At 34.9% G+C, this 26,596-nt stretch overlaps 1 protein-coding gene and 1 non-coding gene across 3 annotated transcripts in view; both read right to left on the reverse strand.

Annotated features, from left to right (window-relative positions):
- CSMD3 (CUB and Sushi multiple domains 3) overlaps positions 1-26,596 on the reverse strand; it is a 1,328,729-nt gene that overhangs the window by 618,577 nt on the left and 683,556 nt on the right. The gene's annotated exons all lie outside the window — the stretch shown is intronic.
- LOC111761408 (small nucleolar RNA SNORA38) lies at positions 17,662-17,790 on the reverse strand. Its single transcript, XR_002794784.2, has one exon. It is a non-coding gene; the product is annotated as a small nucleolar RNA SNORA38 (small nucleolar RNA).

The following is a 26,596-nucleotide window of genomic DNA, read 5'->3' on the forward strand; positions in this document are numbered from 1 at the left end:
GAAGGAAAGAAGGGAGGAAGGAAGGAAGAACTTGGGAAAACAGCTGCTCATAGATAAGGGGGATAACATTGAGTATAATTTTCTCTCATAATATGATGGCATATTTGTTTTGGATGTCTGGATATTAAATGTAACTACATAATATTTAAATGTTGTATTCTTTCAACCACATTTATAATCTCTCTGGTAATATGGTTATCATGCATATTATCACGAGACTCTCAATTACATATTTCAGGGAAATAGGACACCACCAGAGCTTAATTCAAAGAAACACAATCTAAAACTCATTCAGCATTCTAAATAGTGCTGATATCAAGACTACAGAGAAATCCTTGGAAGAAATTTCCATTAGTAACAACAAGTGTAGAGAGGTTGGATATTTCCAAGATATCTGCCACACAAATACTGGATTTTTAAACTCTAATCTCAGAATTTTTAGTAATACATGTTTGTGGAATACCATTTTGATACAAAATTAAAAGATACATTTTTACATTTCTCAATCCCTTTCAATATGTACTGTCAAGCTGTATCTCTACCTATTTTATTTTAGTTTTTAGTAAATAGCTTTTCTTACTGATTTTTAACCATTTTTGATGGAGAGCTAATATGGGTGAAAAAATATTTCTTATTCATGATATAAAACGCTTATCTTTTTCATTTTGCTTCTTTCACTTAGAAGTATGTCCTTGATATTACTCCATTCAGTAGATTTTCCTTATTCTTTTTTATAGCTGAGCCACTGAAGATTCAAAGATAGCACAATTTAATTTCCTCAAGAATTTTAGTAAGGATGATAAACACATAAATTTTAAAAAATTAGTAACATATGAAAAGTGACTTGTCTAAGGCATACACTCTGTTAAATAAGTTCAAAAAAGAGTGGTTCTCTTAGTTTACCTAGGGAAGTCAGGTTGAGAATCATAGAGCAGATGGTGTCTGAATTAGAGTTGAGAGTAGGGGTTGACCAGGAAGAGAAGATTATGGAAGAGCATGGTAAGAAAAGGCATAGTGAACAGCATGTAAAAAGGTCTCGACTAAATATCCTTGCAGAGCAGGATGAATGTGAAGTACCTCACATATTGGCTATTCAAAACTCTTTGTTCATTGTAACTGAAAAGAAGTAAGAACAACAAGTGAAGCATGTTGAGCATTTCCCTGTGTTTCGGGAGGAAACCAGTCAATGAGGCTAGATAATTAGACTTGGGGTAATTGCAAGAGTTTGATCCGTATCCTTTTACTATATGGATCTATGAGGGAATAGATAGAGCTCTTAAAATAGATGATTTTTCAGGGGGAAATCAGAGATTAAAAGGGCGGAGTTCTGGTGAACAGCTTTTACAGGACAGAAAGAATATAAAGAATCAGTAAAAGAGATGAAAAGAGTAGCTAGAAAGGCAGAAAATTGTGATGTCTGAGAAACCAAAGGAGGGAGCATATAATTCCACAGGGACTTCAAGTTGGCTGAGGACTGAATAAAAGATCATTGTATTTTTTTAGTAAGAGGTCAAAATTGATCTTTTAAAATACAATTTAGGTAAAACAGTGACGTTTGATCCGAAGTGTAGTGGGCAAAAGAATGAAATGGAATGAAAATGAAAGAGGCCAGGGAAAGATTTAAAGGTACAAGTGAAAAAGGAAAAACTAATGAAAAAATATCCAAAGGAGATTAAGAACAATGGAATTAACAGAATTGAAGACAGTATGAATAAATCTTCCTCAGAAAAATGAAGAAAAAGGATTTTCAGAGGACATTCTGTCCGTTGCTGAGATGACTAGGACATAACACAGACTAGGTTATCACTTACTTTTCCACATTCAGCACTTCCTCTTCCACATACACACACAAGAAAGCTGTTCCACTGATGAAGGAGAACCTAGATTCTTGTTAAAACATGAGTATAATTCCTATATAATCATAAAATACCATATAATAACATCTGAATATTGAAGATACTTTTGCATAAGCTTCTAATATTTCATATAATAATTATAGACATAAATTTATATAATATTAGTGCCCCATTTCCCATTATAAGCAGGGAACAAAAATCTTTGACTGGCTCTTCTTGATGAGAATAGAAAATACACAAAAGAGATATTTTAAGGAAATCTATACTTAAGTCATTGGATTAGAGTTCTCTCCTTACACCAGGAAGAAAACTCTAAGGCTTTTTTCATCCCATGAGCATGCAGTCTGTACAGTGTGTTGAAAACACAGTTTGAGTATTGTTTTCAAGAAACAGAAATACTTTCTTTTCACTGAGTTGTGTTATACTTCATAGACTTCATAGGTGGGAAAATTTACTAAAGAATCTGATACAAAGGAAGAGGAACATGAGCCATGTTCTAGTCTTGAGGGATTTAAAAATTATTCTATAACTGCATGTGATAATAAAGGAACATTAATAACAATAACTGCTATTTTATTACTATTACCATTTCTTCTTATAAAATATGTTTAATTTCAATAGCAAAGACATGAATAAAGCTAACTACTTCATTAAGATTGACACAGCCTTCGTGTAGAGACTGTGAACAGCCCACCTCATGGGTGTGTGACCTTTGCACTCTCCACTTTCAGAAAGGTCCATGCTTGGTTTAATGCTTTGCTGTTGTCCTCTTCAAAGTCTTAATAGTTTTTGAACAAAAGACCCCACATATTCATTCTGCACTGAGCCCTGCAAATTATGCTCCTGTTGCCAGAGGTCGTAAAGGCATACTTGGCACAGACTCATACATGTGTGTGTATATGTGTGCATGTGCTTTTGTGTGGGTGGGAATGTGTTGAAAGAATGAAAAAATACAACTGAAAACAATGAGCAACTAAATCATAAGCAAGAGCAATCAGGCTCTTGCATGTAGAAAATAGTTTAAATAAATTATTTATATGGTAAACGTTATGGCAAAGTCATTAAAACCTATACACTTTCAGAAAAAAACATAATGAGTTGACAGTGTGACTTTTTTAATCTCAAAAAGAGATTATGTTTTAAACTAATCAATTCTGTTAGTGTGAGACTCTTTAATTTCATTAGATTCAGTTAAAAGACCTTGCTTAGATCAACTGATAAGCTCACTTTTGATTGGACTACATCAGTGAAGTGTGACTCAGGTTAGGTCTCGACCCTCTTCTGGAACCTTATATTAGTGGAGATACAGAGAGAAAGAAGACACCACAAAAGGATTTCTGCCATTTTGACCTAGCCATGTGAGAGAAAGGGCGTAAGGATCACTAGCAGCAGAAGCTGAGGCATAAAGGTCCCAAGAGGCTGGGCCCATGGTGCAGCTCAAGGCTGAAAAGACATCTGCATGAGCTATATGCATATCATATGCATGATCACCCATGACAGAGCTCCTCGATCTGCTGAGATTTGGGGGGACATTAGGGACCTCAGCAGAGATCAGCTGCCATCTTGACTTGCCATGTGTTAGGATGCCAGGATCACCAGTAGCTGACTTTGGTAAGAAAAATATATCAGATGCTACCTTGATTTGGACATTTTCACAGACATGGAACTGCAAGATTTCACCCAAATACATTTTTCATAATAAAAGCCAATCCATTTCTGGTACTTTGCATTGGTATCTCTGTAGCAAACTAAAACAAAGAGCAATGATTCAAAGGGGAAGGTCTAACTATCAGGATTTTTCAACCAATTTCATTAGTTTTAATTAATAGAAAAATCACATTAGTCTTAATGAAGAACTATTCCTTCTCATTTCTAACTATGTATTGATTCAGTTGTCAATAAGGAGAAAAGCAATAAAATAGCAGTCACTGAAATTTATGTTTATGATTATGTACAGTTATAGAAAATTTTCAAGGAATCATTTGGTAAATACCAGATGAACACTATTTTAATTTTTATTATTTAGCATAATTTCAGTGACATACCTCTTGTATATAATTTTTTAACAAATTGATTTTATTGATACATATTAATGATGCATAAATCCATCCAAAGTATACTCTCAATGGTATTTGGTATAATCACATAGCTGTGTATTCATCACTCTAGTCATATTTAGATAATTTTAATTATCCCAGTAATAATAATACTAAAAAACAAAAAGCAACCAAACAAACAAAACTCATCACCTCTTGCTCTCTCCTTGCTTCCCCTGCTGTACATAGCTGCTATTCTGTTTCCTTCTCTCTAGTTTATTTGTATTTATATTTTGTAAAAACAGTCTTATTTACAATTTCACCCATATATGTATTTTTTAGATGAGGTTTCAATATGTTATACAGTCATCTGTTATATTTTTTTAGCTTTCCTTCTAATAATATAAATGCCCTTAGGCTTTCCTTATCAATCACTGTAATACCCATATAATAGCTCTAGTCACAAACACCAAATACATAATACAGATTAACCTTTGGCTTTCCATTCTCTACCTTCATTCTATTTTCCAGTGACTTATATTTTAATTATTAATTCCATGAGTTTACATATTTATTTAGTTAATCATAGCAAAATCATACAGTACTTGTCATTTTGTGTGTGACATGCTTCATTCGATATAATGTCCTCCACATTCATCCATGTTGTCATATGCTTCACAACCTCATTTCTTCTTATCGCTGCATAATACTCAATATTGTGAATACACCACAATTTGTTTATCCATCCATCATTGATAGACACTTGGGTTGTTTCCAACTTTAAACTATCGTGAATAATGCTGCTATGAACATCGGTGAGCAAATGTCTATTTGTGTCACTACGCTCAGTTCTTCTGAGAATATACCTAGTAATGGTATTGCCTGGTCACATGGCAAGTCTATATTCAACCTCATTAGGAACAGCCAGTCTTCTACAATGGCTGTACCATTCTACATTCTCACCAAAAGTGAATAAGTATTCCTATTTATCCACATCTTCTCCAAAATTTATAGTTTTCTGACTTTTTAACAGTGGCCAGTCTAAAAACTAAGAAATTATGTCTCCTGTAGTTTTGATTGGCATTTCCCCAATTGTTAGTAATGTTGAAAATTTTTTCATGTGTGTCTTTGCTGTTTGTATTTCTTTGTTGGACAACTGCCTTTTCAATTCTTTTGCACATTTTTTAATCAGGTAGTTTGGCTTTTTAATGTTGAGTTTTATAATCTCTTTATATATCATTGATATTAAGCCCTTATTGGATATGTGATGGCCAAATATTTTTTCCCATTGAGTCGGCTGCCTTTTCACCATTTTGATAAAGTTCTTTGAGGTGTAAAGTGTTTAATCTTGAGGAAGTCTCCTTTATCTATTTTTTCATTTGTTGCTTGTGCTTTGGGTGTAAGCTTTAAGAAACTACTACCTACCGCAAAATTGTGAAGATGTTTGCTTACATTTTCTTTTAGGAATTTTATGGTTTTTGCTTTTATATCTAGGTCCTTGATCCATTTTGATAATTTTTGTATAAGGTATGAGGTAGGGGTTTTCTTTCTTTCTTTTTGAATGGCTATCCAGTTTTCCTAGCACCATTTGTTGAATAGACTGTTTTGGCCCAGCTGGATGGGCTTGCCAAAAATCACTTGACAGGGAAGCGGATTTGGCTCAAGCAGTTGGGGGTCTGCCTACCACATGGGAGGTCACGGGTTCAGTTCCTGGGGCCTTTTAAAGAAGATGAGCAAGACAGTGAGCTGACACAATGGGCTGGCGTGGCAAGGTGACTCAAAGAGATGACATAATGAAGAAGCACAACAAGGAAACACAATGAGAGACACAACAAGCAGGGAGCAGAAGTGGCTCAAGGGATTGGGCACTTCTCTCTCACATAGGAGATCCAAGGTCATGTTCCTGGGGCCTCCTAATAAAGATGAGCAGACACAGAGATCACACAAAGAACAGACACATAGAGCAGACAGAGGTAAAAAAAAAAATGGGGGGTGGGGAGGGAAATAAATAAATTAAATCTTAAAAAAAAAGCATGGGGTAGAAATATGTTTGAATTCAGGTTTGAATAAACAATATGTGAAGCATAACCTTTAAAAAAATCACCTACCTGTAGTAGTGAGAGTCTATTTCTGCATTCTCTATTTCATTCCATTGGTCAATTTGTCTGTGCTAATGCCAGTACCATGCTGTTTTTACTACTGTAGCTAAGTAATATGCTTTAAAGTCAAGGAAGTGAGAGTTCTCCAACTTCTTTCTTCTTTTAAAAGACATTTTTGGTTATGTAGGACCCCTTGCCCTTCCAAATAAATCTGATTATTGGCTTTCAATTTCTGCAAAAAAATGCTATTAAAAATTTTATTGGGATTGTGTTGAATCAGTAAATCAGTTTGGGTAGAACTGATATCGTAACAATATTTAGTCTTCTAATCCATGAACATGGAATGTTCTTTCATTGATTTAAGTCTTCAGTTTCTTTTAGCAACGTTTTGTAGATGTCTGAATACAGGTTCTCTACGTACTTGGCTATTTTGTATATAATTTTATACAGATCTGTTTGATTACACTACTTAGTAATTAGCTAAGAGTGCATTTGGACTTATTCTCATGAATTTATATCTAATAAAGATCTCTTAATTAAAATTATCAAGTGTCTAATGAAAGCTGACAGTGATCATCACCATGGGTGCGTAGTCATTAAGAAGTTATATTCAGAGAAGCGGATTTGGCCCAGTGGTTAGGGCATCCTTCTACCACATGGGAGGCCTGCAGTTCAAACCCTGGGCCTCCCTGACCCGTGTGGAGCTGGCCCATGTGCAGTGCTGATGCTCACAAGGAGTGCACAGCCACGCAGGGGTGTCCCCGTGTAGGGGAGCCCCATGCACAAGGAGTGCACCCCATAATGACAGCCGCCCAGCATGAAAGAAAGTTCAGGCTGCCCAGGAATGGTGCTGCACACATGGAGAGGTGACACAACAAGATGACACAACAAAAAGAAACAGATTCCCATGCTGCTGACAACAACAGAAACAGACAAAGAAGAACACTCAGCAAATAGACACAAAGAACAGACAACTGGTGGGGGGGGAAGTGGACAGAAATTTTTTTAAAAAGTTATATTCATAGAAGAAAATGAAATATTGAGGGAAGAAGTAGGTTATGAACTAAATGTTCTACACAGTCAATAAAGGGAGACATAAAAGTAGAACATAAGTTGGTGGAAGGCATGCCTAGCTATAGGCTTAATGAGGGATGAGATAAAAATATGAAGTACCTAAATCTGTGTTAGTATACTTATGATGAGTGATAACTGATTTATGACTCTAATAACTAAAGTGGGAAATAAATGGATGCAGTTTTAGTTAGAAAACAAAAAAAGGAAAATAATGATAAAAGAACAAAATTTGTATAGTGTATTATGGTTTACATGGTGCTTTTACCCAAATTGACTATCACATTTAATCCCAATCTGCCTCTTTTCTTTTCCATTGACAGAAGAGGAAACTAAGAAAGGTTTTGGATGTCAAAAGACTTGTCAATATCACTGATTCTATAAATGGTAGTGCCAGAATGTTTTGTTATGCTGTACTGGTAAAATATCTTGGGTGTTTTTCATTCATAAGCTTATCCACGTAAGGAATTCATTATTGGTAAATTTAAAACTGTTTAAAATTTTAATTAGAATCCATAATAAAAATATTCTTTCAAAAATAAGTTACTTCATGTAGCAAGTATTCTAAAGATTACACACCTATTTTAAAACCACTTATTTAGCATTTTCTATATTCTGAGAATACACTAGATATTTTTGCATGTATGGTCTAATAGCAAAAATAACTCATATTAATTATATTATAGAAACCCTATAGAAATATCCTACACAAAAAAACTGCTATTAATCCTTATCTGTTTAAAAAAAGGAAATTAAGACACTTACATTTTTAGAGAAATTATAAAAAACAACAAAAGAAATTTGAAGGATGTATAGATACAGGAACAGAAATGGAAAAGGAGCTGAAAAGATCTTTACTTTTTAAACATATGAGATTTTCTTCTTTTTTTGTTTTTTACATAAATAATAAGTGTATAGCAATAGTTGAGCAAACATACATGACATCATACAGGGCTCTCATACCTCACCCTACCACCAATACATTGTGTTGTTGTGAAATAATTTTAACTAATAATTAAACAGCGTCCTCAAAATATTACTACTAAACAAAGTATTTTCCCCCAAGCCACTCTATTATTATTATTACTTTATATCATTTTTACATGAACATACATAAACAATAAGTGTATAAAGCTGTGAACTTACAAAGCAAACATGCATAACATCATACAGGGATCCCATACATCAACCTACCACCAATGCCTTGCGTTGTTGTGAGACATTTGTTACAAATTATGAAAGAATATTGTAAAAATCTTACTACTAACAGTAGTCCTCATCTTACATACGGTATATTTTGCCCCAACCCACCCTATTATTATTTTTTAAATATATTTTTATGACAGAAGTTGTAAAGTTACAAAACAATTATGGAAATGTACAGAATTCCCATTACAACACCCCTCTATCAACACATCATGCTGTGGTGGAATATTTGTTACAGATTATGAGATAATATCATCATATAATCACCAGGTGCATAGTGTATATTTGACACACATTTTCCATACTCCACCATTATCAACACAGTACATCTTTGGCATAGATGCATGAATATTACATTATCACTGTTAACCAAAGACCATAGGTCACTCCACATTCCCACCACCCTGCAATAGTGATGTACATCTACTCTGACTCACAAAGGACACTCTTGCATCTGTACTATCAACAATTCTCATCATCCACCTCTGGGTTTACTGTGCTATTCAGGCCCTGGATTATTTTCTATCTTCTGAAATGGAATTTACATTCCAAGACTACCATTTTCAGCTACATTCCAATTAATAAACCATCCGTTACTCACTATAATGTGTTACCACCAACTCTCTACATTTCCACACTTTTACAGTAAAGTTAATTAAAACTTCTACGTACATTAAACATCAGTAGTCTATCTCAGTCCTCCGATCTCCTTTATGAATCCACCATCTACCACCATGTCTGGGAGATATTTTCCTACATTTTCTTCTAGACACTTTATGGTTCTTGCTCTTGTATTTAGGTTTTTGATAATTTTGAGTTATTTTTTGTATAAGATGTGAGATAGGAGTCCTTTACCCTTCTTTTGGCTATGGCTATCCAGGTCTCCCAGCACCATTTGTTGAATGGACTGTACTGCCTGAGCTGGGTGGGTTTGAGAGGCTGGTCAAAAATCACTTGGCCATAAATGTGAGGTGTGTTCTGACCATCAATTCAGTTTCACTGATCTATGTGTCTATCTTTATGCCAGTATGATGCTGTTTTTGCCATTGTAACTAGGTAATATGATTTAAAGTCCAAAAATGAGAGTCCTCCAACTTTGCTTTTCCTTTTGAAGATGTTTTCCTTACCCTTTAAAATAAATTTGATATTCATGTTTTCCATTTATTTTAAAAATGCTGGTGGAATTTGTGAAGGGAATGCATTGAATCTGTATATCAATTTGAATAGAATTGACATCTTAATGCTATTTAGACTTCCAATCTGTGAGCATGGAATGTTCTTCCAATTATTTAGGTGTTTTTTTTTTTTTAATGTATTTCTTTTTACAAGGAGTTGTAGTTTTCTGAATACAGGTGCTTTATATCATTGTCTAAGTTTATCCCTGAATATTTGGGTTTTATCTGTCATTTTATTTTCACCACTCTTTTGACACTTTTAGTTACTTTTATTGATATAATCTTCATTTTCATACTCTCTTCCAGGCCTCTCTTGTCTTTTCTTTTCAAGCTGTAGCACAACCTTCTGTATTTCTTGCAAAACCAGTTTCTTGGTTACAAACTCTCTCAGTTTCTGTTTATCAGTGAATATTCTAAACTCAGCCTCATTTTTGAAAGACAATCTTGCCAGATACAAGATTCTTGGCTGGAAGTTTTTCTCTTCTAGAATTTTAAATATATCATACCACTGTCTTCTTGCCACCATGGTTTGTGATGAGAAATTGGCACTTAATCTTACTGGGAATCCCTTATAGGTTATGCATTGCTTTTCTCTTGTTGTTTTTGGAATTCTCTGTCTTTGGCATTTGACATTCTGATTAGTATGTGTCTCTGAGTTGGTCTATGTGGGTATTATTTGGATAACAGTATGTTGCGTTTCTTGGAAATGGATATCTATGTCCTTCATAGGGTTGGGAAAGTTTCTACCATTATTTCTTCAAATATTCCTCTGCCTCTTTTCCCCTTTCTTCTTCTGAGACACCCATGACATGTATGTTTGCTTGTCTCTTGCTGTAGTTTAGTTCCCTGAGACTTTGTTCATTTTTTTTCCGTTCTTTTCTTCATGTGTTCTTTCATATGTTCACTTTCATAGGCCATTTCTTCAAGCTCACCAGTCCTTTCTTCTGCATCCTCAAATCTGCTATTAGATTCCAGTATATTCTAAATTTCATTTATTGCACCTTTCATTCTCATATAAGATCTGTTATTTTTCTATGTATGCTTTCAAATTCTTCTTCGTGCTCAATCAATGTCTTCTTAATATCTTTAATCTCTTTAACCATCTCATTGAAATTATTAAGGAGATGTGTTTGAACATCTATGATGAGCTGTCTCAACTCCTTTATGTCATCTGGAGGCTTATCTTGTTCCTTTAACTGGGCCATATCTTCCTGTGTTTGGTATGGTTTTTAATTTTTTGTTGGTGCCTTAGCATTTGGTTTACTAGATGTATTAATTCTGAGTGTAGTTTTTATTTTTAGTTTAGGGCTGTCTTGCCCTTTCTCCTTTGCTGATTGTGTAGTAGGAGCTGAGGATGTAGTTGGTGCTGTAAGATGTGGAGCTTCAAACTACCCTCATTGCCCCAGGGACTGATGAAGCTTCTCCCAGCTTTCTTCTTTGCCTGGGGTGGGACAGGGCCACGGTTGTGTATAATAATCCACATCGTGCAATCCTAGACTGTAGTTGCCCAGAGAGACTGACAAAGCTTCATGCCTGTAGCAGTTTGATATGGTTATGAATTCCAAAAATAGATATCAGATTATATTTGTAATCTGATCTGTACCTGGGCCAGATTGAGTTATGATTAGGGTTTTAATTGGGCCACATCATTAGGGCATTCAGTCCTCACCCCTTGGTGGGTGGGGATTCACAGATAAAAGGCATGGCAAAGGACAGAGCTGCAGGTTTCTGCTGTTGAAATTTTCATGTTGGAGTTTGATACTGAAGCCTTAAGGTGGAGCCCTGAGGAAAGAGACAGAGCTGTTCCTCTGATAGTCTACAGCTGATCTGTGGAGGAAACAGAGGAGCTGAGCCCAGAGGAACCCAGAAAGCCCAAACCCTCACAGACATCAACAGCCATCTTGCTCCAACATGTGGAAATAGACTTTGGTGAGGGAAGTAACTTATGCTTTATGGCCTGGTAACTGTAATCTCCCACCCCAAATAAATACCCTTTAAAAATTCAGCAGATTTCTGCTGTTTTACATCAGCACCCCTTTGGCTGAGTAATACAATGCCCCTTTTCTCCCTTTCCTGGTGCAAGGATGGAGCTGCAGGTGTGGGTAGCAATCTATGCAGTACAGGTCCAAAATGACCACAGTTGCCCCAGTAGACTTCTGATTATTCAGCCTGTGCCAGCCGAATATACCTGTAGTTACCCCAAGAGGCTTGTGCAGGGCCTGCCAGATACCTCCCTGCTAGAGGTGGGGCAGAGACTAGGCTAGCACAAAGGCTGATCTGCGTGTTAGAAGCCAGGCCCTATCTCCAGTGTGATTTTCAGCCAGCCCAGCTTCTCCTCATGTTGGTGGTGGAGTCAAAATGGCAACCACTGTCCTCTTTTTTGACTTGGACAGGTTCAAACGTTAGCTGTTCTTAGGATTATACTTCAGCCTGCTGAATTTACTAATCAGTAGCTGAAGTTGGTGCCCAATTGTCTCTTCCTCCCTAGGTTTTGGGAAGTGGAGCTTCTAATTTCAGCCACAGAATAGCTCCCAAGTCTGCTTGTGCCACCAGTAGAGAGTGGGCACCAGCCTCCAAGACTTGGAGTGCTCTACTTATGAATCTTCTCTGCAGATGGCAGTCTCCTCCTTCAATTCTTTCAAGGATGTTACTGGAAGCTCCTGTGGTCTCCTGGAGCCCCCCAAACAGGTGCTTTATTTAGCTCTGGGTGATTACTAACTGCCCTGTATTCACACTGATTCTAGGAGCTCCTTACTCCGCAGTCACCTTGCTGGTTGTTTTTCTTCTTTTGCTTTTTACAAAACATGAAATCGTGGAGGCTGCTTACCAATGTGAAACTTCATTTAACACTTATAATGTAAATGGGACTTTAAAAAATATTACTTTAAATGGAAAATTGTATTTATCATATGCTTTTCCTTCAAATACTTGGGTCATATAAATGCAATCATTGTGATAAACACTTGGCTCAATTTTTGCACACCTCATGGAATATGCCAAATGAAATGATTACCTGCCTCTTATGCCAGGATATTTCACTAAAACAGATGATTAAACAAGAGAAGATAAATAGATATACAAGCAAGCAAATTTGATATAACTGCCAGGTAAAATAATTTCCTGAAGAAAATCTTAAATCTATGAAATGTTCTGTTAGGCAATGCTGGTATATACAGCACACTAAATTCACTAAACCTAACCATCACAAAAAGGTTGTCATTTGAAAGGAAAGAACTAAATAGGAATGGGCATTTTTTAAAAAAGATAAGACTTATATGTACATTGGAAATTTCAGTGTTGAACATACTTCAACAATTTGTCTATATCACAGAGAGCTTTGTCTCTGTTATGTTGAAAGATTATTGTTGAAAGAATGTCTTTGGTAGCTTAAACTAAATCTAAAAACAAATTAGAAGGAAGTTTATGAATATCATCAATCCTTAAAGAATAATGCATTATACTCAATGTTTAATTTCCATGTCACTTCTGGATATAACAGATTAAAGCATAGATATTATAATTGTACCATTCAAGTCAAGGAATTGAAATTGTTTCTCATTTTTAACCATTTTATTTCTTTTGGTAAAGAACATGAGAGGATAGTTTCTTGTTGTTAAATACAGTAATTACCTCTCAGTAAATACATCCACTATTTTAAAAGAGCTGTTCTGTTTTAATTTATTATACAATAATAAATATTTATAAAAATACTGACCATAAATTATCATTTTAAATTAGGGGCAAAAAAGGAGAAAAGAACTGTGCCCTTAATATAGGAATTATAATTTCAATTATTCTGTTTTTTTTTCAGTTTGTTATTTATTATTAAGTACCAAATAAAATGATGAGATGATGTTAGGCTTAGGCGATAAGATAAAATTTCACAGAATTTGGTGATTGAAAGGATGAAGAGCATTCAGTCAATTAAGAAAAAAGAGAGGTTCCCAAGTGCAAGAAGGCACAAGAGCACAAAGATAATCAGGAACAGGAGGTAAGGTGTGTTGAAGGAAATTGTGTACCTGTTGATCTTTCCATAGAAGAAGGAACTCAGGTATTTTCCTGAGCACATTGTGAAGTTACTGAAGTCTCCAAAGAAAGAAAATTACCTGTGTGGGGCAGGTTCAAGCAGTTGGATGGAAGTGAGCAGAGCTGTTTCAGAGGTGACTCTGCTCCATAGCTGCAAAACATTCCTGAACAAATTGGTGAACTGTAAATTGGCTGAAATTGAATAGTATGTTGACTGCGAGAGGGTGAGGAACTCTGACACTGATTGTTTTTCCAAGCGTCCAGACAATTATATTTGAGTAAGTGTGAGAAGAATAATTCATGGTGTCTTATTCTGAAGAGTCTATTCCAAATCATATAAAACATATACTTTACCATATACTATTTGTTACAAATTATAGAAATAATATAAAATATTATATTTTGAACATTTTTCAGTAAAAGGTAAGATTTGTATACTATTTTTGTATAATATGCTGAACAACTTATTAACAAATAGCTCTATTTTTCCATAATCATCATGCATACTCAGAAATGAAAATTTTAAAAAAGAACCCATTTTCTTGATAACATTTTCTTGAATATTAAATTGAGCAATTAATGAAATTAATATAAAGCGAGTTTGTGTAAATATTCACAAAATGTGCTACTTTCAATTCTGAAGTTTTCTTTTATGTACATTTTTTTTTACAGGATTAAAATGTTTGCAGCCCATGAAATTTATCTTCCTAGTGTTGTCATTAACAAACTTTAGTCATTCCTTTCATTTCTTTTTTTTAAACTCATACAACTCCAGTCACCTCTTTAGTGGTTTCAATATCCATAGGAGCATTCTACACAAGCAACTTTCACTGGTACTCCTCACTTTCAATTTGTTGTTGTTGTTGTAGTTGTTGTTTTATTTCTCTCCCCTTCCCCACCCCCCACCCCGGTTGTCTGTTCTCTGTGTCTATTTGCTGCGCCTTCTTTGTCCACTTCTGTTGTTGTCAGTGGCACAGGAATCTGTTGTCTCTTTTTGTTGCGTCATCTTGTTGTGTCAGCTCTCCGTGTGGGCGGCATCATTCTTAGGCAGGCTGCACTTTCTTTCGTGCTGGGCGACTCTCCTTAGGGGGTGCACTCCTTGCACATGGGGCTCCCCTACGCGGGGGACACCCCTGCGTGGCACGGCACTCCTTGCGCGCATCAGCACTGCACATGGGCCAGCTGCACACGGGTCAAGGAGGCCGGGGGTTTGAACCGTGGACCTCCCATGTGGTAGATGGATGCCCTAACCACTGGGCCAAGTCCGCCACCCTCACTTTCAATTAATCTGTACTCTACTTTACCTCATTAATTGCCATAGTCAAATACAAGATTTTGAAATTGTCAATAAATGCATTACCTCTAAAATTTCAATTTCATACATCCCACCATCTGAGGATCAACTCCTATCATTCTAGCTCATTCCTTCTTATCTACCACCTCCAAAATGGTTCCTTCATTTTAGGTTCATTATTATAACTTCTTTATGTACTTTCTCAACTTATTTGTCTGTGTCTTGCTCCATTGCAATTTTCTGGAAAAATCCTATCCCTATTTAAATTCAAATGTTAATCTACTTCAAGATTGATCCTACTCAGGCAAATGGAGACAAACATAACATATATACTACTCAAATTCCCCTTTTAAACACATTCAAATATATAATTCAGTGTTGTTAAGTAAATATTCACAATATTGCACTATCATCATCACCATTCATTACCAAAAGTTTTCCATCCCCAAAACAGACATGGAACACTAATTAAGAAATAACTCGCCATTTCTAATCCCCTTCCAGCTCCTGTAACCTATATTCTAGTTTCTGACTTTGTGAATTTGTTTATTCTAAGTATTTCATGTAAGTGAGATGATATACTTGTCCTTTAGTGTCTTGCTTATTTCACTATCATGATACCTTCAAGGTTCATCCATGTAATTGCATGTATCAGAACTTCATTCTTTATATAGCTGAATAATATTCCATTTGTATGTAAATACCACATTTCATTTATCCATTCATTAACTGAGGGATGCTTGGGTTGTTTCTATCTTTTGGCAATTGTGAATAATGCCACTATGAGCATTTATGGCACTTATCTATTTGAGTTCCTACTTTCATTTCCTTTGGGTATACACATAGAAATGGAATTGTTGGGTCATTTTGGTGATTCTATACATAACTTTCTGAGGAAGTGACAAAATGTTTTCCACAGCAGCTGCACCATTTTACATTCCTACCATGAATAGTGCACTGTAAAAAGGCTGCAGACACAGAGAGAAACCCGCAGAAGCTCCGAAACTGAAATCAATGGAGCCCAAGAGAGAGAAAGCCACAGGAGCATGGAGAACACCATGAGAGCAAGAAGCTGAAATCCACACTGCCCAGAGGAGAAGGCAGAGACTGGTAAACACCACCTATTTCCCTGCCATGTGGCAAGAGACCAGGATCACTGGCAGCAGATATTCGGGGGCAGAGCATCACCTGATACCTTGATTTGGATATTTTTCTCAGTCTCAGAACTGTAATCTTATGTGAATAAATCCCATTTTAAAAGCCAGTCCATTTCTGGTATACATGCTGCCTTGCACAAGTGACAATTGGGAACCACACACAAAAAATTAGGAACCAGAGAATAAACCTACAATTAATATAGATAGCTATATCTATAGATAAAGATATAAATATATACTTTTAAAATTTTCTTTTCTAAGGCAGACTAACATTTAATCATTTAAGTTCCTACTTTAGGGAAGTGAACTTGGCCCAGTGGTTGGGGCGTCCGTCTACCACATGGGAGATCCGCAGTTCAAACCCCGGGCCTCCTTGACTCGTGTGCAGCTGGCCCATTCGCAGTGCTGATGCACACAGGGAGTGCCATGCCACTCACGGGTGTCCCTGCTAGAGGAGCCCCATGCACAAGGAGTGCGCCTCGTAAGGAGAACCATCCAGCGTGAAAGAAAGTGCAGCCTGCCCAGGAATGGCGCTGCACACATGGAGAGCTGACACAAGATAACGCAACAAAAAGAAACAGATTCCCGTGCTGCTGACAACAGAAGCAGACAAAGAAGAACACACAGCAAATAGACAAAGAAAACAGAGAACAGACAACTGGGGCGGGGGGGGGGGGCAGAGAGGGGAGGGGAGAGAAATAAAAAAAAAGTTCCTACTTTATAGAATTCAGGTTTTGGCAATTCAGTCTCCATATCCAATTTATCAATGAAGTCTATAAGAAATGAATGAATCCACAACTGAATTTGACAGATGTTTTTTTTCATGTGCATCTCTACAATGCAACTAAAACCAGTGCTCTTTGAGAATAGCCATTTGATTGATTATATAACTATTCATCAATAATAGGTAATATTGTTACTAATAATAACATGCATTAAGTATTCATTTTTCCCAAGAATTTTCCTATGCATTTCATATTCATTAGCTTATTCTATCTTTATAACAATTACTTAAAGTAGGTCCTATTTTTACCTAGTTTTAAAGGTGAAAGAAGGACGATTTACAGATTATAAGTAATTTTCTCAAGGCACACAGCTAAGAGAAGTACAGCAAGAATAAGAACCTGAGCCAGCTGACTTCAAAGCCCCTTTGTGCATATTTACTCTTTCAATGAGTTTGTCACATATGGCCTCAATGCTGTGTTCTTCTATAGTAACATTTTATAAACAAATAGGAAGTAGGCAACAAAATATGTTCAAAATCCTTTGTTAATAGCAAGTAGTGCAATTAAAATAAAACATATTAGCTTCATAAGAGACTACAAAAGGGATGCTTCCCCTTTGGGGGAAATATTTCCAATTGTCTACCACTTTAAGGAAAATAATTAAAGATTCAATAGTCAGAGTTATTAGATGAAAGATTAAATATTCCTTATAATCTAAATTTTAAATTTGGCCAGTGCCACTGCTAACTGTTCAAAAAATAAAAACTAGAGTCTGAAGAAACGTAATATGCTCTTTATAATTCAGGAGGGACAAGCACATATCATCAATGATATTTTGACAAGACATTATTGGGTCATGTTGATTTAGAGTAAGGTGCAGTGTAATTTTTAGACTTCTCTATTTTTTGTGTGGGAAAATCCATTCTCTTGGATAGACCAATATTTTAGATCACTACATAAAAGGAAAAATTAAAGGCATCAGTGTTTTGGCATTTGCAGATAATATATTTTTTTTTCTGTGTGGGAAGGGGTGATTTCAATCCTGTGGGGAGCAAGCTGGCTCCAGACTTCTCCAAGTCTAAATCTCTTTGAATCCAATTCTTACATGTCCAAGGACAGGAAACCACAGACACACCTTTGTAGGGGGGCTCATATAATATTTTAATTCAATATGATCCATCCCCTATTAAACACATAAAACTATTTGAAAGTATATAGCAATCTTCCAACTTTTAGGAGCAACACAAATGGAATGCAGAGATAAATTCATTTTCATTAGTATTAGACTAATTTAATTGTCTATAATTGGGTAAAATAAAATAGAGGAGCAGAGTTCCAAATTTTCTATTTGTACAAGAACAGATTCTTAAACTATTTTTAGGAGTTCATCAAAGAAAGTGAATGTTTATCTTGGATATATCAATCCAATCCTTTATTCATAAAGGAAAGGAAGTTAAGACCCACAGAATTGAGTTTACCTAGAAAATTTTCATCCCATGAGCATTTATTTGCCACCTACTATATATCAGGCATATTTTCATCCAATGAGCATTTATTTGCCACCTACTATATATCACCTACTATATGTCATATATCTCTTGATAAAAAACTTAGGAAAAAGAAAGAAATAGAAGGAAACTTCCTCAACATGATAAAGGGCATATATGAGAAACCTACTGCTAACATTTTACTTGGTAATGAAAGACTGAAACTTTTCCTTCTTGGAGCTGGAAAACAGGTGTGCTAGCAGTCATCACTGTTATTCAACATTTTACTGGAAATTCTAACCAGAGCTATCAGACAAGAAAAAGAAATAAAAGGTATCTAAATTGGAAGGGCAGAAGCACAAGTTTCACTTTTTTGCAGATGATATGATACAATATATAGAAAGTTAAAAAAAAAAAAACCCTACAACAAAGTTACTAGAGCCCATAAAAAAATATAGCAATGTGGATGCGGAGAATATCAACATGCAAAAATCAATAGTGTTTCTACACAAGTTATGATTAGGAGGAAATCAAGACAAAAATTCATTTATAATATAAAAGCAACTGAAATAATCAAATAACTAGGAATAAATTTAACCAAGGATGTAAATTTAACCAAGGATGTAAAGGACAGAAAATTACAATTTTTTTCTAAAAGAAATCAGTGGATATCTAAACAAATGTAAAGACATTCTGTGCTTATGGATCAGAAGATTAAATATTGTTAAGATGTTAATTATAATCAAAGCAATCTACAGATTCAGCAAAATCCCAGTAAAAATTTCAACAGCTTATTTTGCAGAAATGAAAAATGCAATCATCAAATTTATTTGGAATGATAATGGACCTTAAATAGCCCAAACCATCTTGATAAAGAAGAATAGACATAGAGTACTCACACATCCTGATATTAAAACTTATTATATAGCTACAGAGGGCAAGACAGCATGTTCCTTTCACAAAGATAGATACATAGACCAGTGGAATCAAAGTGAGAGTTTAGAAATAGACCCTCATATCTATGGCCAATTGATTTTTTTTTTAAGATTCATTTTATTGTTTATTTCTCTCCCCCCTCATTGTTTGCACTCACTGTCTGGTCTCGGTGTCTGTTTGTTGTGTGCTCTCTGTGTCTGCTCATCTTCTTTTTTTAGGAGGCATTGGAAACCTAACCCAGGACCTCCCATGTGGGAGGGAGGCACCCAATCACTTGAGTCACCTCTGTTGTCTGCTTGTTGTGTCTCTCATTGTCATGTTTTTGTGTCACCTCACTGTGCCAGCCCATTGTGTCAGCTCACTATCTTCCTTGTCTTCTTTAGGAAGCACTGGGAACTAAACCCATGACCTCCCGTGTGGTAAGCAGGTGCCCAACTGCTCGAACCACATCTGCAATCCTGGCCAAATGATTTTTGTCAAAGCTACCAAGTCCACTCCATTGGGAAAGAATAGTCTCTTCAACAAATGGTGTTGAGAGAATTGCATATTCACATGCAAAAGAATGAAGACCTCTCTCATACCTTATACAAAAATGAATCAATATGGATCAAAGATCTAAAACCAGGACTTGAAACTTTTAGAAAAAAACATAGGGAAGCATCTTCAGGGTATTACGTTAGGCAATATTTGCTTAGACATTACACCCAAAGCACAAGTAAATAAAGAAAAAATGATAAATAGGGCCTCATCAAAATGTTTTAAAAATTGTGCACCAAAGGATTTTATTATAAAAGTAAAAAGACAATGTACTCAATGGGAGACTATATTTGAAGTCACACTTATGATAAGGGTTTAATATCCAGAATATATAAAGAAGTCTTACTACTCAACAATAAAAAGATAAATGATCAATTTAAAAACGTGCAAGACTTGAACAAATATTTCTACAAAGAGAAAACACAAATGGCTACAAAGCACATGAAAAGATGCTTGACATTATTAGTTATTAGAGAAATGCAAATCAAAACCACACTGAGATATCATTTCCCACCCACTGAAATGGTCATTAAAAAAATAGAAAATTACAAGTGTTGGAGAGGATGTGGAGAAATAGGAACACACATTCATTGCTGGAGAGGATTTAAACTGGTGAAGCTGCTACAGAAGACAGTTTTGCAGTCTCTCAGAAAGCCAAGTATTAACTTACTATATGATCCAGTAATCCCACTACTAATTATATACATAGAGGAATTGAAAACAGGGGCCCAAACAGATATCTGCACACCAATGTTCATAGAACCATTATTCACAATTACCAAAGATAAAGCAACCTAAGTGTCCATCAACCAATGAATGGATAAAAAAACACTGTATACAATGGAATATTATTCAGCATTAAAAAGGAAGAAGCTCTTATTCATGTGACAATATAGTTGAATGTTGAAGACATCATGTTGAATGAAATAAGCCAGATGCAAAAGTAAAAATATTGGCTGACTTTACTGATATGGAATAATTATAATAAACAAACACATAAAGTCAGAATCTAGAATATAGGTTACCAGGGGTGGGTCAGGGGTAGAGATATGGAGTTAATGATTAAATTGTACAGAATTTTTATTTGGTTGATTGTAATGGATGGTGGTGATGGTAGAATAACACAGTGTAATTGACAGCACTGAATTATAAATGTGTATATGGTTTAAAATGGGAAATTCTAGGTCAAAAATTAAAATGAAATGAAAATTAAAAGAAAACAATACTTGTATTGGTTTTTTTTTTATCCTTCAGCTACTATATCATTAGTGTCATCTATTTTACAATAGAATTCCTTAAATGGGAGGTCACTATTCCACATCTTTAATTCCTTACCTCTTTAATTCCTTAGCTCTTTGCCACAACTACTGTTGTAATTAATACCAATGTCTTTCCTCTTTTAACATTCTACAATAAATTCTCAGTCTTCACCTTATTTTCCTAACATATTATTTAATGCTATTGATCACCCTTTGTTCCTTGATACGTTTTCTTCACTTTGTTTCTGGGGCACCGTAACCTCTTGGTTTTCCTCCTACCTTGCTGGTCTTTCCTTCTCAATCTTTTTTACTTTAATACTGGAATGCCCAGTTTCAGCTTTTCTGATATATATTCCCTCCCTAGGATATCTCAATTGTCTTATGCTTTAAATATCATCTATATGCTGATTGATTCCTAATTTTACATCTTTATCCCAAAAATGTCTCTCCTACCTCCAGACTCATAAATCCACTTATTTCTTAATAGTTTGACAAATAAAAAGTTAAAAAGTAGCTGGTAGAAAAACTGGATATGACTAAGGACAAAAATGGATAAAAAGTTAAGGGAAAAAATATCATCACATTGCAAATTAGGGAGTCATTAGATAATGTCAAAATTTGATGGAAATTTGCACTGGGTTCTTAAATATGCATTCTAAAGTTATGAAAATAACAGATGAACTGATGAGTAAAAATACGAAGGAAACAAGGAGAAAAAGAGGGCAATGTAAGTGCATCAGACTCTCATTTTTTTCATACATCGGAGAGAAAATACATTGTCTAAAAGTAGATTAAAAATAGAGTTATAAGTTTATTATCTAAAGTTGTGAGGTAACCCCAAAAGTTTTTAAAATAAGAACAGTTTAAAAATGTTCCCTGCAGGGTAGGAAGGAGAGATTATTTATTTTTATCCTAGGCTCTTCAGTTCTTGTTACCATATATATTTGTTCCTTGGCAAAAGTAATTTAAAAATAAAGTAAGTCTGTAGCTAATAATACTAAATAAAAACCTAAAAATATTGATACACTAGTTTAGATTGGAAAATGGAGTTGGGTAGTTAGATCAGAAGTTATGTAAGTGCGCTAATACCATAGTTTTTATTGCTGGTGTCAAAATATATTGCATAAGTTTGATTCATCAATAATAAGTAGAAGTGTAAGTATATTAGAGTTTGATTGTAAGTGCTATAGGAAATAAAAATGGAAAATGTTAAAATCTATCACTTTTGGGGCAAATGGCTAGTGATGAAGAGGCAACAAGACTAGTATCATCATATATTATTTTGTATTGCGCATACATAGCTACCATAATTAAAAATAATTGATATTTACAAAGAACTAAATAAAAATTAAACATTTTAGATAAGGAATATATTGCCATGTCTTTTTCTCTAAAGGATGAACATAATCCTGTGCTAGGGCCATCGTTGATACTTAGGCAATGTTGTTTAATTAAACTGAATTAAATTGGGGAAAAAAGGCCTTATTGACAATGTTGTCAAAAAAGTAGTGTTCAAAAACAGCTCAATATTCTCCATGTAACAGAAATTCTTCTTGAATGCCTAATATGGTTTAAATGATTTAATAAATGACTTTTTAGTGTAAAGAACATCAAGGAAGTATTAGAAGAGATTTATCTAAGGTGTGAACAGAACTTTTAAAGAGCTGTTAGGAAATGTTTTACAAACCATACATTGTCAATTTTAGATTGTAAAAGCAAAACGTGTTCTCCAAATGAATAAGGAGTTTTAAGGATTCTAAGCCTCAGATTTCCAATCACTATCTCAACTTTCTTTGGGCTTACATGTCATTGAGTTTTTTAATTCACTGCATCACTTAGGTATTTATGGTCTTTACGAAGAAAAGGAGAAGTGATTATTGTAAATTGCTAAAACTTATCTTGGAATATTAAGGGAGTGTGGGAAAGAGGAATGAATTTGCATTTCTAGAGAAAGGCAGAATAGGAGAAAAGTTTGATGAATAATGCCAGGTGCACATGTAGGAAAAAGAACATGCTTGTAGAAAGCTGTTAGAAAGTAGGCCAGACTCAAGCAATGGGAAATTGTACATATATTTACATATACACATATATTATTTTGCAGATTATATAAAGACTGAGTATGCTTTGTTTACCAAGTCATAAAAAAATTTTGTGGGACCTGCTTCAAATTGGGAGAGAAAATTTTTAACTCAGTTCTCCCTCTCTCATAGTGAGAGCTATTACATTAGTGGAGATAAAAGTCACTTTAGGTATCCTTTCAAAATATGCAAATCTTGGATTTTATCCAAAAAAAAATGAAGAGAGGCTGAGGTTTTAGGGATACTGTAAGTTGAGAAGAGAAGACAAAACTTGATTTGGAGAAAATCATCAAAACATTCATTATTTTCTAAGAGTAGACATTTCAAGAATGTCTTAGGAGAAAATATATGTAATTATCATTGTATCAGGCAGGATTCTATCAAAAAAACGAAACTTATCTGACTTATAGGCAAGAAGAGTTAATATAAAGAGTTAGAAGCTTACAAATCCAAGGAAGAGCTGGGAGAGTAAAGGTCAGGAGAGAAAAGTAGCTTCTAGTGTTCAGGACATCAGGAAGTGTAGGAATCAAGTGGAATTGTCATTGAAAATTGCAGCTGTGTAGAACCTCAAAGTAGACAGTTTGCAAGGAAAAAGTCTGGAAACCTCTGGCAAAACCTTGTATTTGCCATTTGACAAAGCCCATAAACCTGCTTGTGCTGCTGAGAAACAGCATGTTCTGTGTTTCTCTTGCCTTCTAAATAGTACATGAGTGCTTCTCAACGGTGAAATTGATAGTGAACTCTGCTGGCAGGGGTCTGCCTTTGTATAGAGGCAAATTTACCTCCTCCCAAAAGGAGAGACACAAATTCTCAGCCACTGCAGCTAGTTCCCATCACATATTTCAGTCACAATCCCTGTTGACATCCTACAGAGAGAAGACCATATTAGAAGAATAACCACTAACAGCCTTAAATTAAACCTTAGGGAGATGGGAGAAGAAAGAACACAAAGAAATTGGTGTGTGTATATATGAATATGTACAAAACAAAGTAAGGAAGTAAAAACTGATAGTCATTTCATTCCTTTTTCTGTAACTGCTTACAAAGCTCTTATTGGTTTCTAAAATTTCCTTCTTCACCAACCATTTCATACTTTGTCCTTAGCTACCACTTCAGCTGGTCATGGTGGTTGACCCAAACCTTCATTCTTGAGGTATCTGAGCCATTTATGAATTTGTCAGCATGAGGTTAACTTTCTATTAATTTGATCTCTGCACACGAAAGTACTCCTTGACCACCTGTAAAATCTACTTTCTTCCATATATACTTCTTGATCCCACTGTGTCCAGCAGCCTTATTTCCCCTTGATAATCAAGATCAACCATCCTTCTTTGTGCAATGGTGGAATGGCTTGAGGAACTCAAAGTGGCAACTGGGGGATGGGTGGGATATATGGGAGTGGGGAAGGGGTGATCTCAGCCTCTAGTTCAATAGAATTATTGTTGCTTCCTCTGGTATATCTGAAACTCTCTTAGAAAGTATGAAGTTTAAACCAGCAGAGCCCAAAGTTGTGGAGTTCTAAAAAAAAAAAACAAAACTTTTGTAAGTTGACTATTAGGAGTAATAGGGAAATGTGTCTCTTCCGTCACTTCCACTTTGAACCCTTGTTTTCCAGGACTATGTGTTTTGGCCACGTGTGATGGTTAAGTTCATATGTCAGCTTGACCAGGATATGTTATGCAGGTGTCTTGTTAGCAAGCACTGACCTGATTGATACTGCGAGGGTACTTCATACATATAAATCATCAATAAGATTATTACATCCTTGGCTGATTACATCTGTAATCAACTGAGGGGATTGTCTTCCTCAATGAGAGAAGTCTCATCCAAAGGAGAAGTGATTATTTCAGGAGTTAGAAGGGAGAATTTCCATCTCTACCACAGTTAGTCAGCTTCCCTTAGGGATTTAATCTAAAACCTTTACAGAATTTGACATTTTGTGGCCTCCTCTAAAGAATGTGTACTTGCCCATCTGCGGTGGCATAAACTAATTCCTAAAAAAATATTTCATAATATTACATTATATATATGTATCTCCTATTGGTTCTGTTTCCCTAGAAATCCCTGACTAATACACTATGAAAAAATGAAGTGTATAAGATATTGGTTCCAAGTAAATACTTGTTGTTTCTTTCAGAACATCATACCAAACTTTCAAGGAACTGACTCTCAGAAGGTACCTGGACTAGCTATAGAGATTTCTCTTGCACTGGTCCCCACACAAAACGGATGACAACTCAAAATATCTTCAGGTTTTCCTAATAGAAGTATTTTATAGACTAGCCTCTTAATTCAAAGGAATGAATCTGGAATAGCAGAATTTCAGTGGAGAAGATTTAAGACAGGGAGACATTTTTCATAATTCTCAAGTAACTTGGTATAGGAGTGCTTTCACTGTTTTAATTCCCCTTCATAGAAGAACGCTTTCCAGAAAAAGGAAGTCTAAGAAAAATTCCCAAGAATATGATTTATTTCACCATCTGTCTTTCTTAGAAAACAATCAGTTAATAACATAATTTCCTTGGCATCGTGTTCTGAGTTGTACATATGCTACATTAGAATGCAAAATTCAGTATGTTTTGAATTGTGGAAAGGGTGCCTTGAAGTTTTATTTTTTCCTTTTGAGTTTACATTTAAAAAGCATTTTATATTTTGACTTACCCAATAAAAATTCTCAGTAATATTTTATTTCAATTAAAAAATAGCAATATTTGAGTAAATTAGCACAATGGATAATAAAGGAACACCCTGATCTATGGAAAATTTTTATTACAGTGTTGTGATGACTTTTTAACTTATTTTTCCATCAAAGCTTATGAAACATTCCTTGCTTTAAAGAGATTATTATAGAAGGTGAAGGACTTGTTATTTAAAGTGCACATGATTTCTCGTAGAATATGTATATACATATATATATACATATATATACTTATATTTCATAGACAACAATTTAGTATCTGCATGGATGCATATAATATATAAAGTCTTTTGTATTTTATTATATTTTTCTTTTAAATGATCAAATCTTATTTGAAAAATCACATAGCCAATATGGGGTAATTAGTTCATCTTGATCATTTTTTAGAATATATTTACCTAAATAAGTGATTTTCAACATTGATCATTTGCATCTAAAAAATTATTTGATTTTTTAAAAATGCTACCCCCAAATTTAAAAATATTCCCAGAAGAAAATTAATTTTACATTACCACCATATTCTTAATGTAAGTTATATCATGAAATATTCTTAAGAGATGGGAGAATATATTTCACATAATGTCTTTGTCCAACACTGACATGAGTCTCTTTTCTGTAGACTCAATCTCTAACTTTCTATTTTAAATGGTTAACCTTTTGGCTAGAGAAACTGACCAAGTGAGAACTAAATTGTTAAGCATAAGCTCTCATAACCCAAAAAACCATTTGGGTTCAAATTCTTGCTCTGCAACTTTTGAGTAGTAAGATATTTGTCAAGTTACTTAAATTCTCTAAGTTTTAGTTTCCTCACATAGTTAAACAGGGAAAAATAATTTCTACTTCATAGGGCTTTTGTAAAGTATAAAACAGATAATACACTTGAGAGTTTTACATGGTATCTTGCACATGGAATGTGCTTAATGGGTATGGTATTTACTTTATTAACAAGCTTGACA

The sequence above is a fragment of the Dasypus novemcinctus genome, chromosome 14, assembly GCF_030445035.2.
Source record: "Dasypus novemcinctus isolate mDasNov1 chromosome 14, mDasNov1.1.hap2, whole genome shotgun sequence".
Lineage (NCBI taxonomy): Eukaryota > Metazoa > Chordata > Mammalia > Cingulata > Dasypodidae > Dasypus > Dasypus novemcinctus.